Genomic DNA, 19,598 nt, shown 5'->3' with positions numbered 1-19,598 from the left:
TGTTTACCTATTCTCTACAACAAATTAAGCAAGATACAGTTTATGGCAGTAAAGAAAGTTGAAGAGGAAAGGAGATTGGAAGCATTTGTAAGTAATAAAGAATAATGGGTGAGAGCATCATTTTGCTGGTTTCTAGGTGTCCCCACCAAGATAGATATAAGCGAGACCAAAGAGAGGTAAGTTTTTTGACACTATGAAGGAGAGATTCAGAGTTAGGTTTTATAGTGTTTTGTGGAAGAGGTATAAGACCTAGATATTTAAGTGAGCTGTCACACCACTTAAAGCCAAACACATCTATTTCATGTTTGAGGCAGAATGAGTTTAGGGGTAACATTTCTGACATGTCTTTGTTTAATTTATATCCGGAAGCCAAAGAGAAATCCTTTAATACTGATAGCAAACATGGAATATTATCTTTTGGATTTTTTTTAGGAGAATGAGAATACATCAGCCAATGCCACAATTTTGATTTCTTGCTTGCCACAGGTTACACTCGGAATATGAATATTGTTTCTAATGCGTTGTAGTAAGGGTTCAAGAGAAAAAACATATAGAATGGATGATATTGGATAGTCTTGTCTTGTGCCCCTTCTAAGGGGGAAAAAAGGTAGATGATTGACCATTAATAGAAATAGAGGATTTGGTATTAGAATATAAAAGTTTGACTAAAGAAATAAATCCTTCACCACAACCATGGCATCATAAAGACTGGAACAGGAAATCCCAGATGCCCCGATCAAAGTCTTTTTCAGCATTTAGTGCAATGCCTTGTCTATCTGTTTTATTTTTCGCATATCGATGGACAGCATCGAGTAGGTGTCTTGCATTTGATGAGATATTTCTTCGTTTGACATACCCAACCTGGTCTGATTTAATCAGTTTGGGAAGGAAAGATTCAATTCTGTTGGCAAGTAGTCTAGCAAATATCTTAGATTCAACATTTATTAGAGAAATAGGTCTATCGTTTTTAGGGAAGTCTGAGTCTTTTAGTGCCTTTGCAAAGTGGATAATCAGAGCATCCACAAATGAACCAGAGGAAGAATTTCTGTTAGCAAAGTAGGTGAAACGCGCTATAAGTTTGGGGGTGGAAAAGTGATGAAAGAATTCAGCAGATAAACCATCCAGACCTGGAGCTTTGCCTTTAGATCTCTTATTGCCTGAGCAATTTCTTGAATGGAAATCTGACCATCTAGGCTGTTGAGAGTAGGATTCTCTGCTAATGTACTGAAAGAAGGCATGTAGGTTGTCAGGAGTGATAGCAGCTACCAGAGAGTAAAGGATAGAGAAAAAAGCTTTAAAAACTTCTAAAATCTCATTAGAATTAGTGCCATTGGTACCTGTGGCATTTTTAATATGTGAAATAAAGGTTTTCTCCTTGCAATATTTAAGATGGGAAGCGAGAGCCTTACCTGCTTTGTTAGAAGTATGGTACATCTTGGATTTAAATTTTAAGCTAGTACTAGACGCCTGCTCCATTCGTTTTTTATTAATCTGGATACGTAATGACAAAACACTACACTTTTTTAAATGAGAAAGAGGACTGATAGTACCATTTCTTAGCTTTAGTAAGTGCAAGAAACAATTCATCAAGTTCCTTTTTATGTTCTTTCTTCTTCCTACTGACATACTGGATAACGTGTCCTCTTAATAGTGTCTTGAATGCATCCCAATTATTAACCATAGAGGTATCTTCATCTCTATTGTCAAGAGAAAACTGTTTCTGGAAGTTGGAGAATGATTCAACAAATTGCTTGTCTTGTAAACATATGTTGTTGATACGCCATCTCCTGGAGTGCTTGTGGATATTAAGGAAATCAAAAGGGGTTATAAAAGGGGCATGATCTGAAGTAATATTGGCAATACGGGAGTGAACAATTGTGTGTGATAATGATTTAGTGACAAAAGTATAGTCCACAACGTGAGAAGGTGTCACAGGGTAGTGAGTGAAACGTGAAATCAAAATCTGAGGGGTGAGAAAGCCTCCATGTGTCAACTAGTCCCACTTCCGAAACATAATGGATAAATGAGTCCTAGGACTTGGAACCTCTGAAGATGAATTTGGATTTCCTATCCATGAATGGCTCTAAAACATTATTAAAGTCTCCACATACTACAAGGTTAATAAGATCAGATTGTAAAATGTTTTGTTTCACAGAGTCCCAAAAACTAGATCTGGTACAGTAGGATGTTATATATTCATAATAGATACAATATTAGCCCCTATTTGTAACTTGACCGATACCCACCTTCCATCGTTATAAATACCTTAACGAACAATCTTATAGGGTGAGTTCTTATTGATAAGTATAGACACCCCATTTTTCTTTGCTACAGCCGGGCTGGCAATTACATCTTGAACCCAAAGTGATTTCAGTTTCATTGATCGGGTCATGGGTAGGTGGGGCTCTTCAATACAGGCAACAGAGAGACCAAATCTTTTAAGATGAGAAAGAACCTTGCATCTTTTGATTGGATTATTGATCCCTTTCAGATTCCAAGATATGCATTTCAATCCCATTATAACCCACTAAACACATAACACCAATAGATAAACGAAGTACCATATTGAGAGTCAGCGAGACACATAAGGAAAACACACAGGGAGAATAGGAGAATGTACAAACTTGACATTCATATAACAGTACATCACAATGAAAGAAATTGAGAGGGGTAGAAAGAATAAGAGGTAATGGGCCTCATTACGACGCCAGCGGTAGCCGTGCCGGTTAAAACACACGGCTGCCACCAGAGTTGTGTTTTTTCATGGTGCCTGGCTTTGGGGAATTACCGGGGCATCACAGCCACGGCGGTCCCGGAAGCCAGGCGCCGTAAAAAGTAACTCGCTATTCCCATTCGAGTCCCATAGGAATCAATGGGAATGGGAAGGACGGAAGCACTGGCACTGTGTGCAACAGTGCCGATGCGTCCATCAAAGTCTGCGAGCGGTTGCCATTCCGCCCGCCAGGCCAGACCTGGCGGGCAGAAAGGCATCTGGCTCACAGACTTGTTCTCTGCTGGTCCGGTAACAACGGTGCCGGTGAGCCTACCGGCACCGTTGTTACCGGACCAGCAGGGTCGTATAAAACGCCCAATGAAATCTGAATGATAAGATAGATGTCAAGATAACACAGGGAGAGAGCAATACGCAGTTGAGAGCTAGGTGACACCTAAAAGGACTTCTGAATGAGTACTACAGGATGAAGGGCACCCAAACAGCAACAACTGCACCAGCAAAATATAACAAAACTAAATTGGTATCAAGTCAAAGGGCCTCATTATGAGTTTGGCGGTAGCCGTGCTGGTAATTCCGGTAGGCTGCTGCCAGACTCATTAATTTTTCCAGTGCCTGGCTTCACGGAAACACCAGGGATTATGACCCCGGTCGTTCAGTAAATCAGGCGCCGGAAAATTGTTAATCCCCATTCCCATTTCAGACTCAATGGGAATGGGGATGATGGAAGCACCGTTAGTAACGGTGCCAGTGTTTCTGTGAAAGAGTGCGGGCGGGTGCCATCCCGCCCGCCAGGTCAAACCTGGCAGGCGGGACTGCACCTGCCCTCAGGCTTGGAGTGTGCCAGTCCAGTAACAACGGTGCTGGAAGGCTTACCGGCACCATTATTAATGTACCGACACACTTGTAATCTGGCTAAATGTCAGCGATGCAAACAGGAACAATGGGCCTCATTATGACCCCGGCATCATTTTTTTTCCGGCGCCCAGCAATGTGGACTTACCGGGGCATTACAGCTACGGCGGTCCCGGTAATTCCCCATTGCAGGGCACTGGAAAAAATGACTCCCCATTCCCATTCGAATCCCATTGGACACAATGGGAATGAGGAGTACGGTAGAACCGGCACCATTATGAATGGTGCCGGTGCTACCGTCAAGGTCTGTGAGCGGGTGCCGTTCAGCCCAGCAGGTCAGACCTGGTGGACTGAAAGGCACCCACTCGCAGAACTCGGAGTATGCCGGTCCGTTATCAGCGGTGCCGGCATTGTACCGGCACCATTGTTACCGGACCGGCATACTCATAATGAGGCCCAATATAATTATAAAGTGAGGGAGCATATGTGACGATTCAAGAGGCAGAGGGAGTGAGTGGCGTAGAAGTGTCCATATCATCAGCCTTAAGAGATCTTATAAAGGCCTTGAGGTCAGCATGATTATCAAAGGCAGATGTTTTCTCATTGGGTGTGACTTTGAAAGAACAGGGATGAAAAAGACCATATCTGACATTGAGTTGTTTTAAGGCAGGATGATAAGAGAGAAATTATTTCCTTCAGTGAGCAGTTTTTCTTGTTAAATCCTGAGATAAATATTCTGCTGCCCTGCCAGATGAGAGTAATTATTTCATTCACCTTGTAGATGATAAGTTGCTGTTGCGTGTACTGCACTAGTAAGAAGAGAGTATGTGGCATGGGGTGAGGTGATTGAGCAGATTTTAAGGACCCAATGTGTTGCGCTCATTGAATACTGAGAGCACATTCTGGTGGAATATGGAGAAGGGCCAAAAGCATTTTTTTCGGAACAAAATGGTGTCTTTCCCTTCACATCCTTCAGGCAGGACCAAAACTACAAAGGTTGTTCCATCCTCCTCTATTTTCCAATTCTTCATTGTGTCTCTGGAGCTCTTTAACAGTGTTTTCAAGCAGGAGTACTCTAGGAGAAAAGTCCTCAACAGAACTTACTCTTTTTTTCACCTCATCCATTCTGTTTTTGAATGCACCTCACCTGTCATCAAGGTGCTGCAATTTTCGATTGGTGGTCTCGATGAAAGGTTTTAGTGATCTAATCTCTTGTAGAAGCATCTCCATACTGGGGTCCGGGGAATAAGATGGCAGAGGAGATTCGCTTTTGGGCCTTTCCCTGAAGCCATGGTGTACAATAGTGCAGTTTATTATGATAAACCTGACAATATTGGGCTTGGGCCAAGAGAAGATATGTGGTGGTGAGAGCAGTATTCCAGTTAAGCTTCAGCTGGAAAAGATCAGGAGAGGGCAGCGAGGATACCCAACAAAAATAGTCAATTTTATTTCTTCCCTTATATTTTCCGTCCAGCAGTTGGTATAGGAGAGAGTCCTAACTCTGGAAATGCACAGTGTTGATTGTCGAAGCCTGCCGAGTCTCTCCTCAGCAGTGTCGGCTTCTTGCGTAGGCAGAGTCTGCAGCAGAACGCAAGACTTCTGTGGTAGCGTAGAAACCAGCAATGTTGCAGAAAATGGAAATGGTATCGTTCGACACCATAGATAAGGCACTATCGTCAGAGACTGTGTTAGATTAATAAAAGTGTTAGTGTGGCACCCCGACCATGTGTAAGGCAGTATCGTGGGCGGGAGGTGCAGATTCAGGCAGCCATCAACCTCGGCATCAAGCCACGCCCCCCTACACTTCACATTTCTACGTCAGACATATTACACCATGAGAAAGCTTCACAAAATATACCCAGAGACTCCAGGTATTCGCTGCAGATGTAGCAGTTCATATGCTGGTTTTCTTCACACATTTTGGGATTGTGCACAGATCGTGAAATTCTGGGATTAGATTTTTATATAGGATCTGAGATGGTAGGAATAGAGATGGAAGCATCACCGTTGATGGGGCAGCTGTGGTGCAACGGTGAAATTCCTGCTGGGACCAGGAGGTTCTAGAAGCTAGTGATGGAATTAGCGGTCGCAACAGTCCATGGGTGGTTGAAAGAGATTGCCAAATGTTTGGACTGTGAAATGGAATACTCTAAATTATGACCACCCACAAACAGACCTAGAGATATCTGGGGGTCGTATAAACTTTACCTACTGACGTGTAAAGAGGTAACAGAAAATTCAGTGGTGAAATGGGAACTGCGGATGGTATTCTATAGCTCTATAACTGAATGAATAAGAGTGTGAGTGTATTCAGGAAGGTGCTCCATCAGAACAAACTGTACAAATAGTTCTGCTGATGTTTATAATTGCACCATTTTAATTTGTTATAAATGATGATATTGATCCACCTTGTCTAATTCACTGGACAATGTTGTGAAAATCGTCAAATAAAAGTGGTAACAAAATTCACCTGCTTTGTACAGAAGAAGCCAGAGGAAAGAACTAATAACTTGATAAACCACAAATGTATTTCAGGTTCATTGTTTATGTTCTTTCTGGTGAGCCACAAAAAGGTTAAGAGCCATTTGCCCTGTTGTTATTATCAGGGTTTTTATTGAGTCGGACCTATCCTGGGCAAGCAACAGAGTGCTTTACACTCATAGGGGAGAGAACAAGGTTATGGAGCAGAGAAACAAGGGAGTGGGGATCTAAAAACAGGGGCAGGGGGTGCATTGTCAGACATTGGTCTATAATTAACCAGGACAGGACACTGTGTCAGCAATGGGTCTATAATTAACCAGGAAAGGAAACAGTGGGGATCAAATCACCCAGTCTCAGGTAAGGTGTCTGCCACCGGAAGCCACAGGACACCAGGCGTATCAAGGCCTTTTCCTGCTTACACTACCAAGCTTAACAGCTTTGTGGAATTTACCATGATAAAAGAATGGAAGTCTACCCAACAGAGATTTATGAATGCATTATCACTGTTCATTTTCATTGTAAAAAAGAAAGGTTGCCTTTCTTTCCTGATGAACCATTTAAAATAAGAATGGGGAAACACGTGTTGAGAGAACTGACAATTGAGAGAATTATCAGTTTAGAGAAAATAATTAATTGAGAGAACATTCAATTTGGAAAATCATTTGATCAATTATTTTGAACAAACTTGTTATCATTTAACCTGAGAAAAATAGGTGTGAAGCAACACCAACATGAGAAACTCATAAAACTGGAAAACTGTTTAGTACTGCATTATCCAACAAACTTGGAATCAAACCACTATAGTGATTAAGGTGTGAAGTAACACCAGTATATCAAGAATAAAAATTAAAAATAGAGCACAAGCTCTTAAATAACTCAATACAGTGTCAGCTTGTTTTTTCAATATTTGACTCACCTGTAAGACATTACACTTTTTTTATTTCATAGGTTGGCGCATTGAGAATCATTCCCATTCAAATCTTTTTACAAGGTGGGGAGTGGACGGTGTATGGAACTAGATGTTAGATAGGAGCCATTCCTTGAAGAGGCGGGTCTTGAACTTCTGCCTGAACTTTAAGAGCGTGTGGGCGAGTCGGTTATTCATGAGGAGGAGGCTCAATAGTCTTGGGGTGTAGAGAGAAGGCCTGTCTCCTGTTCCTTTCCATCTTGCACTGGCTGAGTTCAGGTCTGCACATGCCCTTACTTATCATGGAACCTAAGCCTTTGGAGATGCTGAGCTTCTCAGAGAGGTAGCTTGGGAACTTCAGGGAGAAAGCTTTGTATACAATGCAGCAGGATTTGAAGGCGATAGGTGCTTACAGCGGGAGTGATTGCAATTTGATCAGGGTCATGGTGATGGGGTGATTTTGGTAGTACTTTGAGTCATGCTGCAGCATGCAGCACTCGTCTCAGGAGAGCCTGGATAGTTGCCAGAAGGCCATCCAAGAGGGCACTGCCACCATCCAGGTCAATGAGAGGTAGGCGTTGAGCCTCTGTATGTCTTTGATGGTGGAGATCTTGAGGTAGAGCTGTTTCTCATCTGCGTATTGGTGGTGTGGATGTTGTGTGGAATGAGGAGGATTCCAAGTGGTTCCATGTAGAGATTGAATATCACGGGACAGAAGATGGATATTTGATAGACTCCACAGTTGATGGGTAGAGTTTATGATCTGAAGGTATCCATTTGTACAAACTGGTGTCGATTAGCAAGGTACAATTTGCATCAGTTGAGGACAATCTCCTGGATCCCCATGCGGCAATGTAGATTGTTGGTGAGTGTCTGGGGCTCTACTTTATCAAATGATACTGAGCGGTCAAGGAGAACCAGGAAGCAAAGATGGCCATCATCATGGATTTTAAGAGCATCTTTGATCAAGTTAACAGTAACTGTGTCTGTCCTGTGCATCTTGAGGGTTGAGGGGACAATGCCATGATCTAGGGAGCTGTTGATGATTGTCAGATATGAAAGAAGTGCTTCAGTCAGACGTGTCTTAAGTATGGAGGTAGGGAGGATGCTGTCTGCATACGATGTGGCCTAGAGGAATGCGAGAATGGCAGTGGGTTTCCGATTGGTTTGCTTGACTAGTGTGGTGTGGCTAATGTCAAAGGGGATTGCCAGATGGTCTGACCAGTCAAGCGGGATTAGAGAGCTGCAATGGAACGTGGCAAGGTGGTGATGATAAGGTCATGGATATTACCTTTCCTGTGAGTTGGGTCTTTTGTGTGCTGTGTGAGGGTGTTCAGAGTGTTGAGTAGGCAGTGGAGATCTTCTTCCATTGACTTGGTTGCTGGGTTGCCTGGTATGTTGAAGTTGTAGAGGACGATGTTGTTGCCCTAGTCTTCCCTCACTATTCTGTAGAGGTGAGGAAGGGAATATGACCTCATAGATGACCGCCAGATCAGTTGCATTATCATTATTCAAATAAGGAAGGCTGCTTTGGGACACTATATTCCTAGTGCTATTTTAATAAGAAGTATCTCCTCCGAGAGAGTTCTTCAGGAAATGCAAAAGGGTGGAGGCATGGGAATAATTGTAAATTATCTGCACAAAGGACAGTCTTATATTGTAACCCACCATGGGCGTGGGACATGGGGGGGACAGGAGGGACAAATCCCCCCACAATTTTAAGTGGGGGGGATGTAATGTCATTTATCCCCCCCAGAATATGTGTTTGGTGTGTTGTGCAGGGATCTGTTTTTTAAGTGGGGGGAGGCGCTGCTTACTATGTAAACTGCCCTCTCTCCCCTGGCCACTAAAAGCATGGGGGCAATACCCTGGGGGCAGATGGGTGATCATCTGCCCCCAGGGAAGGGGGGCAAACAAAAAAATAGATTTTTTTTTTAAACCTAGTTTTGGGTGGGGTGGGTGCGGGTGGGACCACTAGCCACCAGGGATTTTTGCAAGGGGGTGGCCCTCTCCCCCCACCCTAAGTGGATGGGGGCACCTTATGTAGCCTTCCCTTGGGGCAGATTTCTGCCCCTAGGAAGGGTTACATGAGATGCTCCCATGCATTTGGGTGGGGGGGAGGCCACTGCAAATATTGGCAGAGCCACCTCCCAAGCCTGGGGCAGTACGTTTTGCTCCCCCCCTGGGGCAGATGGCCACACACATGTGCTCATCTGCCCCTAGGAAAGGGCAAAACAAAAATATATATATTGTAACTTGTTTTGGGTGGGGGTGGGGTAGGCCCACTAGACCACCAGGATTTTTTGTGTTTGAAAGGGGGGTGGCCCTCCCCCCACCCTAAGTGGATGGGGGGTACCTTATGTAGCCCTCCCGGCAGCAGATTTCTGCCTTAGGAAGAGGTACATGAGATGCCCCCATCCATTTGGGGTGAGGGGAGAGGCCACTGCAAATATTGGCAGAGCCACTCTGCCCCCAAGCCTGGGGCAGTACGTTTAGCTACCCCCGTGTGGGAAGAGGGTCACACACATGTGTCCAGCTGCCCCTAGGGAAGGGCAAAACAAATATATATATATTATAACTTGTTTTGGGTGGGGGTGGGGTCCCACTAGACCACCAGGATTTTTTGTGTTTGAAAGGGGGGTGGCCCTCTCCCCCCACCCTAAGTGGATGGGGGCATATTATGTAGCCTTCCCTGGGGGGCAGATTTCTGCCCCTAGGAAGGGTTACATGAGATGCTCCCATCCATTTGGGGTGGGGGACACTGCAAATATTGGCAGAGCCACCCCCCAAGCCTGGGGCAGTACGTTTAGCCCCCCCAGGGGCAGATGGCCACACACATGTGCCCATCTGCCCCTAGGAAAGGGGCAAAACAAACATAAAACAAATTATGACTTGTTTTGGTTGGGTGTGGGGGGCCACTGACCCACCAAGGATGTTTTTATTGGAAAGGGGGGTGGCCCTCTCCCCCCCACCCCAAATGGATGGGGGACATCTCATGTAGCCCTCCCTGGGGCAGATTGCTAGCACACTCTGCCCCTAGGAAAGAGGCAAAACAAAAACAAAAATAACATTTTTTATAACTTGTTTTGGGTGGGTGTGGGGGTCACTAAACCACCATGGATGTTTTTAGTGGAAAGGGGGGTGCCCACAGGTATCTATTCGGAAATGCATGGGGTTCTCAATTTTCCTTGGTGGCTTCGACACCCTAGGCCCAAATCTGTAGGTTGTCCACATGAGCAAAATCTGCTCTGCCGAAAGGCTTGTGGTTATCAGTGGGTTAGCTTTTTCCCTTTTCGCCGAGGTAGGTGCATCCACACATGTGAGGTACCGTTTTTGTCGGGACACCTGTGGGAACGCGGGAAGGTAGGACATCTGTTGTTGGCGGCGTGTTTCGGTGGGTGTGCAGAAGGAAATGTCTCTGAAATGTTCATACATTTCACTCTGGCCACCACCTGAAACACGCCGCCAACAACACATGTCCTACCATCCTGCGTTCCCACAGTTGTCTCGACGAAAATGGTACCTCACATGCGTGCACCTAGCTGGGTGCAAAGGGAAAAGGCTGACCCACTGGTAACCCCAAGCCTTTCGGCAGAGCAGATTTTGCTCATGTGGACAACATACAGATCTGGGCCTAAGGTGTCAAAGCCACCAAGGAGAACAGGGAACCCCATGCATTTCCAAAAGGAGGACACCTGTGGGAATCAACAGAGGTCTAACTTGCGCGAATCGCCCCAGAATGTATTACCAGCAATCCCTGGCAAAGTCTGAAATTTGGTGAAAAAACTACAATTTTCAGACATTTCCCTCTTGCCACCCACCGAAACACACAGCCAACACCACATGTCCTACCTTCCCGCGTTCCCACAGGTGTCCCAACGTAAACGGTACCTCACATGTCTGGGGGCACCTACCTGGCCGCAAAGGGAACAGGCTAAACCACTGGTAACCCCCAAAGGGTTTGGGGAGACAACCTACAGATTTGGGCCTAGGGTGTTTTGGCCAGGAAGGAAAACAGGGTACCCCAGGCATTTCCGAAAAGAAGACACCCGTGGGAATCCACAGAGGTCTGACTTGCGCAAATCGCCCCAGAATTCATTATCCTCAATCCCAGACAAAGTGAAAATTGTGTTTTTTCCACCAAATTTCAGACTTTGTCAGGGATTGTGGGTCATAAACTATGGGGCGATTCGCGCAAGTCAGACCTCTGTGGATTCCCACGCATGTCTTCTTTTCGGAAATGCATGGGGTTACCTGTTTTCCTTCGTGGCTTCGACCCCCTAGGCCCAAATATGTAGGTTGCCCACATGAACAAAATTCCTGAAAATCTGCTGTGCGAAAAGACTTGGGGTTACCAGTGTTTTAGGCTCTTCCCTTTGCACCCAGGTAGGTGCACCCACACATGTGAGGTACCGATTTCATTGGGAAACATGTGGGAACGCGGGAAGGTAGGCCATGTGTTGTTGGCTGTGTGTTTCGGTTGGTGACCCGAGTGAAATGTGTGGAAATTGTGGGGGGTTTTCTGTCATTTTCCTGATTTTCCCCCCAAACTATGTAATCTTTCCCTACATAGTTGTTGCCTGACCTGCGCAAATCACCCCTTCCTAAACTTGGAATATTGTCTACTTTTCAGAAATGTATGCCTTTCTGGCTTCCCATTCAGCTTTTCTACCCTTTTCTTGCAGTCCGTCCACGCATGTCCTATTGGACAAAAAACGCCAAAATCGCCTACCTCTCACAAAACGGCTGATTAGCATATCAAAATATGTTATTTTGGTTTCCACTAAATCTGTTCCTGAAAGCCTGGAAAATGGTGAATCCAGCACAGCAAACCAATTGTTCCTAGCTCTTACAAGGAAAACACCACAGGCTTCTTTGTACAACATTTTATTGGCATTTTCTGAAGAAAACAAAAAATGTTCTCCTTTTTGGTCATTGTCTCTCACCTCCCCCACACCTCCTACAGCAAACTAGGATTCCTGGGTGGCGTTACGACCGCCTACATGTGGGAAAAAAGGGGCCAACTTTGGCCGAGATATCTCATGTAACAAAGAAGTTACAAGGGATTGAATGGCGACATACCGAAATCACCAAAAAAGGCCTTGGCACTGGGGGGAAATACCCATGGCAGTTAAGGGGTTAAGACGGTAAAGCCCCATAGGAGATATCATTTGTAAGGTAGCTCAGTTAGTTAATGCTCCAAATTCAGATTGTGCATTGGAATATGTAACACCTGTGTTCAGCAGCTGGCTTAATCTTCCGGTGGGATAATAGGCAGAGTGAAGGCATTCAGCTTCCGATGGAAAACAGCATTAACCAGGTCAATTGGTTCAGAAAAAGTGGTGGAAAACCCTATTACTGTCGCTTTTTCTAATTGGCCAGATTTTCGTGCATTTTCTGGGTGGAGTTCGGGAGCTAAGTGGACACACCAGGACCCCCTATATTTCCTGCTCCACCAGACAAATGCGTTGTTTACTGCCAGCATGGATTCTCATGCTGGAAATAAGGAAAGGGATTCCTCTGGGATCTGCTTGGAAATGAAACCTGGTAAAAGCGGGCGGAGTCCAGAGGAAGCCATTGTCAATTCCGCCAGCAATCGCTAATTGCGCAAGGTATTTACACTCTTCCAAATTGGAAAAGCAATGTGATTTCACCTGCCTTTTACACCAAAATCTTCCATTTTGTGGCAGAAAAGTAAAAACTTGCACCAATGGAAGTGGTCCACTCCATGCAGTTTACTTTGCGCTTTGATGCTTGGGGGTTTTGCGTGATGCTACACATGTAATAAATAAATAAATACATTTAACATGACCCCAGATAAATGGCAATTCATGATCAGAATGAGTGAGCATGGCATGTCGCTGGTAAAAGGGTGTCCTGTGCTTCTTGAGTGCGTTGGCAAATGCCCTTAATTGCCATCTCGCGTTAAGCAGGTGCTTAAACCCATCAGTGTGGATTGCGCAATAATATGTCGACAGAAGTATTTCAAACGGTCAATTTCGCTCGTTGGGTGACATTGCCAAAGTGGAAGAATGTTGCCCAGCATGTGCCACTTTCTCTGCGGAGTGAATTGTGCCCACCCCGAGGAAGAAGTGTGAAAAACCCACAAGGGCACTGTGCCCTGCTCTTTCTGTGTGTTTCTTCCCCACTGGGTGACAGATTCGGACTCAGACACGGGTAAGTCTGAGATGGCAAGCCTGTACCCTAGTTTATGTGGCAAAGGATTCCAGACTTCAGAGGCTGATAACATTAGTAGCATTGAGTTACATGTCACCTGACAGGTATGTGTGATGAAGTTGCAAAGCAGAGCTGTTAGTGGGCTAAAGCAGGAGGCAATGTCTGCCCACCCTCAAAGGGTACGTATAACCAAAAGTAATAGGCCCCGACCCCCATCATGGCTGTAGGGGCCAGGCTCCAAACCAAGGCAAGAATGCCCTCCAATCATTCATGTCCACAAGTAGAGTACCCCCCGTACTCCAGGAACCCTGTTGAGCAACTTCTGTGCTTTCCATTTGATACTAACGTTATTTAAAGCTAGAAGTCTAAAAGGTAATCACTTAATTGCAGCTGGAAATTAGCCCCTGGCATGATCAAAATGTCTTAACCAAGTGTGACATCATCCCCTTCATTTATAAGCAATATGTGTGTTCTCGCGTTTCTTCATCCACTGAATTACTTTTAGAAACAAAGGCAAGAGTTGTGTCTCTTGTGTAGGCATTAGGAAGGCAGTTGCCAGCCTCTGGCATAACATGCCCATGTTCTTCCAATATTGGCTAGCTGTTGCCCTCTTGTGGCCAGGTAGAACCATCATGGCAGTGACTGGTAAATGCCTTTCCCCTGCAGGCAGAAAAGCGGAAATAAGAGGCCAATTCAAGACACAAAACAAATATAAGTTAAGACAGACTGCAGCTGCCATTGCTGTGTTGGGGAGAATATGTTGAGTGTTCAAGCAAGGAGGTATGTATTAAATGTAACAGGGCAGAGGACCCATGATCTGCTGTCCTAGTAACATATGAGAGAATCAAATAGATCAGGCTCTGCAGAAAATGTTAAACGAGAAAGGAACAGAGTCCAGCTCTGCATTCAGAATAACAAAGGCAAAGAAAGGCTAGGCTCTGAAGCCTATATGGAATAGAAGGGACCAGACTTATCGTGAGAGGCTGGCCCCACATAGTGGGCTGCCCCTCTGGCCACTCGCCTGGGTCCACATACACCCCACCTACTAGGCATCCCCCCGGTCCGACAAATCCGGCCGCGGACCTGGGGAGTGCTTATAAGGTGGTGGGCTTGCGATTGCTCATCCTCCTTGTTTGCTGTACACACCCCTTCACCCACCCGGAGGACAGTCAAAGCAGCAACATCACACACCTAGTCCCTCTACTCCCATAACAGGGCTTACTCAGCGGTACAAACAAGATTTCCTCTTTCTTTGAAACCCCCACCCTTCCTTCCAAGAGATACTCACACGTTTCCTTGCCCCACACAAAAAGAGTAGCAACTTGCAGTTGGTAGAAAAGGCTGCAACTCCTTTATTTGGCAGTAGTCCACTTACAGGTGATCTGCCTCTTAACGAGCTGGCGTCCTAGCTGTGGCCCACTGGAAGTAATTGTTATTTCCTCTCTCTTACCATAAGCTCATAGTCGGATGAAAAATCCGGAAATGCAACATACAAAGACATGTTCTTTGCTGCTGCATCCTTTAATGTTCTTCTGTTTTCTTTTCTCTTGTTTTATACAGTGATATTTGTAATTTAATACCTACTGCTATTTTAATTCCAGTTTTGTGAAAAGCCGAGTTCTTTGACTAAAACACAATAAATAAATAAATAAATAAAGCAAAGTCCCCAAGATGGCCACTGTCCCTCCCAGATTTTATGTGTCTCCTACGCACCTGTAACCCACTCACGCAGATGTCTTGGATACTATGATTCACTGATGGAAGGTTCTTTCACCTTTTAAAAAGCAGAGACTGCATGAACATCCCTGACCGAATGGCACTTCTTTCTAGAGTGAACCTTGAAGATACAATATCATTGCCCATCAAACCAGTGTTTGTCCATAGGTCTAGAGCACTGACCAATTTCAACATGGGGTCCAAGTTCAAATACTTCAGTACGATCTTCTGCAAAGGTGGTCCCCCTACGAGATACAATATCAGCATTGAGAGAGAGCATCATTCTATGTTGCTTGGGCCACATGATGAGTAGCCATGAGGGCCTCCAGCATTAAGTGCATGCCTCTCCTGTTGACGATCTGCTGCTTCAATGTCATAATCTGGACTGTTGAAGGGCACACAGGCCAATTTATGCAGCCTTCAACAGCTCGGATTATGACAATTGTTGAAGGGGGGTTTCATCCCAATAACTTCCCAGGTAGCCGCTTCCCTGAACGCCCCCACCATTTTAAATAGGGGCTTACACCCCTGAACTACTCCTTCACTTCCCTGTCTCCGTCACCACCAGAACGCCACAAGCATTGCGCCTGGGCCCCCCACAGACAAACACACACACTTATCTGGAACATCCGTGCGTGACTTCCCTCTTCCAACCAGGTCATACCTGTCAGCCCCTGCACACACTTGTGCACAGAGAGGGGCTTGGTTTGGCAGGCTGGTGGCTTGCAGGCTCCAATATTTATTTATTTTGCCTGCAATTAATAGATTGTGGGCAAAATACCTAATACTGATCAGCTACCAATCTCTGAACAGTGATTGGCAACTGATTTTCCTTTAATGAATCTTATGTATTCCATAGAATGTGACCTAGGATACAGGGACGTCATTTCACCAAAATACCAGGGGTAGCGGAAGTGACACCACATGACCCTTAACCTGACCCCACCCCAAAGTGACATCATGGGAAGCGATGAAACACGACCCCTTGACAAAACAGAAAGTGGCATCATGTAGCATTGTTTCTAAATACACTATGAAAAATATGGTTACAATATCGCTGTAACGTGATATACATTTCATACAAGACTGGATCACCATATATATCAGCAGAAAAAAACATGCTATAACTGCAACTTGTGAAAAGCAAAATACATAGAACCGAAATGGATGCTTATTCTACTCTAAATGCGTTTTGGAGGATTTTGTCTGCATTATGAATTTGAGGTGTTTAAGAACAGACTAAATAAGGGACTCACCACCCCCCGAGTTGTGCCTGAAATAATTATTGTATGAAATTCCAGAAAGACAAATAGCTCAAATAGCCGCATGGCAGAGCTTCAATTTGTAGAAAAATTTAAAAAAAAAAATCTTTTTTTAAGGGGTAGCAAGGGAGACCTCAGGGGTTGCAATTGCGACCCCAGGCGACCTCTAAATGACGTCCCGCATAGGATACCGCACGTAATACTAGTTGGCTGAGTTTTAGCCATATGTATAATATTTGGAATGGGTGTGCTGTAGGCAATACAATGGGCCTCATTACGACTCAGGCGGTAAGGGTTTTACGACGGCGTAAACAGCGCCGACCCTTACCGCCTGAGTACGAGGTCCCTTAGCGCCATGGCGGATTTAACACCTGCTTTTAGCAGGTGTTAAAATCCATGGCGCTAAGGGACCATGGAGTTGATTACGCCACCGTAATTTACGGTGGCGTAATTAACGCCTTCCCCACTCCCATTATGCCCTATGGGGCAAAAATGGGAATGGGGAAGGGTAAATGGGGATTGGGGACTTACCGCCCCGCCAAGGTCGGAATGGGGCGGTAAGTCCGCCAACCACCATGGCGTAAACGTAGTTTACGCCATGGTGGTAAAGTCACGGCCCAGGCGGTAACTTACCGCCTGGGTCGTAATGAGGCCCAATAACAAAGGAGGACTAATGCCTTTCTTTGGTATTACTAAGAAAACACGCTTGATGAACAGTTGTTAAAAGAAATGCACAAACCTGAAGAGCACAGTATACAATATTTTACACGTTAGTTGGCTTATTGATATTGAAATCTTTTATATAAGTGAATGGGAAATCCATACTCTCCTGGTCTTTTTAGCAATACGTCATCTGAGTGGGGTATTGGCATGTGTCCAGGGCATTTCTGCTGACACATAGAAGGATCAGGACACATCTGATTCAGTTGCTTCCTCACTTCACCTGGTCAGATCCAGCTCAGCCCCACTCTCGTGAGACTATGCAGTTTCAGCATGCTTTGTTCATTCCATAGCAAAGTCTATATACCTTGCAGGTCTTCTCCTCCCTCTGCTGGGTTGAACATTATCGCTTTTCTCTGACACTCTGGTATTTTCATCTTCTCTTTGTTCCTCTGTGTTGCTTTGATTGTCTCCACTTGGCCGCTCTGTGAATATCTCTCTCTCAGCATTCTCTACCATTCCTGAGGCTTGCATATGGCCGAACTGCCAACCTTCCTCTGCATTTGTACAGTTGTGATTTCTGGAGCCAAAAGTGTCATTAGATTGGACCCCCCCTGTTCTTGCCAAACATTACCATCTCCTCTAAGTTCCCTCTCTTTACATCTTGTGTACAGGCATGATTTGTGTCTTTTTTCTTTATACAAAGAAGGGGGAGGAACCCATCTGGGGGGCTATGCCGGGTGTGTTCTAAACTAAGAACAATAAAATTCCCTCTGAATGTAACTACTGACGCTGAGTTTTGAGATTTATCAAAAGTAAATATGTTTTACTATAGTTGTTTTTTTCTTTTTAATCTCCACAAGTTTCCTTGTGAAAAAATAATCATATTATCAACATAACCTTCGGGTATCCACAAAAATCAACAATCCATTTTCACCACGCCCTGTGTTTTGTGACCATGACAAAGAACATTTTCTATTAAAAACATCTAAAAAATATCTGGAGTACAGACATTCCTATATGTATTTCTTCTAAGGAATCCAAAGAACCCGATTACTTTCAGCTCTTCCAATTCGAGCCTTCTTCAGGGGTATTATATTGTAATAATTATAGGAATAGAAATGTGGACGGGCCAATGTGTAGAATACTGCAAAGATCACAGTTACACTGCTGCTGCGGAGCGATTTCAAAATGATTCAACCTGTGGACTATAAGAGGCCACAGAGGACAACGCAAATGGCATTTGTCTAAACTGTCATGTCCCAAATGGAGTGGTGAATGCTGTGAGAGGTTCAGATTGTTTATGTAATTGATTATAGGTGTCCCTCATGCCTAATTTTGAGAAGAATCTTGATTCTTTCATCATCAATAGGAGTTTGTTGATACTGGGTAGGCGGTAACTGTCCATAACCACCTGCTTGTTTAAGCTGCATAGATCAATTCAGACTCTCAAAGCCTTTGATTGGGTTTTCTTTATTAAGACCACCAGGCTCAGCCATTCTGATGATTCCACTGGTTCGATGCTACCTTACCTCATTGGTTTCTTTATTTGTGCTTGTATTGCTCTGCGGGCAGTAGCTGGTAAAGTGTTTTACCCAGATGGCATTGATCCTTACTTGAAATTCAGAAAATAACTTCTGGAATTCGTCTTTGAAAAAAGTGTTGTCCTCACTCTTTATGAACACTACTTGGTCAATTGTATTTGAGTCTAACTTGATGCCCAGTTTGGGGCGATCATTCGACCCCAGCACTACAGGACGTGTTCTTGAGGACGTGTAAACAGGTAGGAACTATGCTGAATAACAAAGAGTGAGATTGTAAGATAAATAGAGAAAAGAGATAAAGGTACAGGTGTAAAGTTAACCCTTCCCCGTATATGTGCTTTTTTCAGAAAAATATCAGTTATGGGAATGTTGCAGTGAAAAAGGCACAAGAGTGTTCCACTAACGACAGTTGAACAGACTTGCAGTGCACAAGGTGTGATCATTCTCATCATACACTAATTGATCCCTAGTCAAAAGACCTATTGGGGTTGTAGTTTGGATACAGGATAGATATCTGATAATATTATTTAGCAAAAATAGATAATAATTTACCATTGAGAAACCTGATGTAATTGCAGACTGATGGGTCACACACTAATAAGAATCTAGTTAAGTACTCTACAGTTCTGACTTAAATACATATATCCTTCAGAGAGGAGCACTTTTGAGTCAATATGGTGGTGGCCTTGCACAGTGAATGTACTGCTTAGTTTAATCCTTATCACCGTTTTTCCTAACTTTTTATCAAAGAGAGGTGCTGGCAATTTGAGATCAGCTCCCTCAAGGTCCACAAGTGAACATGAGAATGAACGCTACACCATAATGTGGTAGGATAGACTGCCTGATGGGATTTGGCAATCAGGAGGTACTGCCATGAGTCAAATAGGCTTGCAGTTTCATACCGTGCCTATCAGAATCAAAATGGGTGAAGATGGAGTGGGCGAACCTTGAATAAAGGCTGTTCCTCATTCATGTCGGGATGTTTTTAAGAAGGACCACTCAATAGCAATATGGGTCAATAATGACACCATGATATGGCTACAAAATCATTTGTTGCACACATTGCAAGTGAAACTGGAAGGTTTGCAAAAGCACAAGGGTGCTGTAAGTATTTGAATGTGGGTTTTATCTAGCGCAAATCTAGATGGGAAGGAACTGAGAAGCTGTACATGTCACTGAGGGTAACATATGAAGTAAGGGAGGTTACAATATTTGGCCCAGGACGCTCCTGCTATGAGGGTGGGATATGATGTGGGAACGAAGGA

Source organism: Ambystoma mexicanum, chromosome 7q (genome assembly GCF_040938575.1).
Source record: "Ambystoma mexicanum isolate Mex_15411 chromosome 7q, UKY_AmexF1_1, whole genome shotgun sequence".
Classification (NCBI taxonomy): domain Eukaryota; kingdom Metazoa; phylum Chordata; class Amphibia; order Caudata; family Ambystomatidae; genus Ambystoma; species Ambystoma mexicanum.
Note: the sequence above shows the minus strand (reverse complement) of the source record.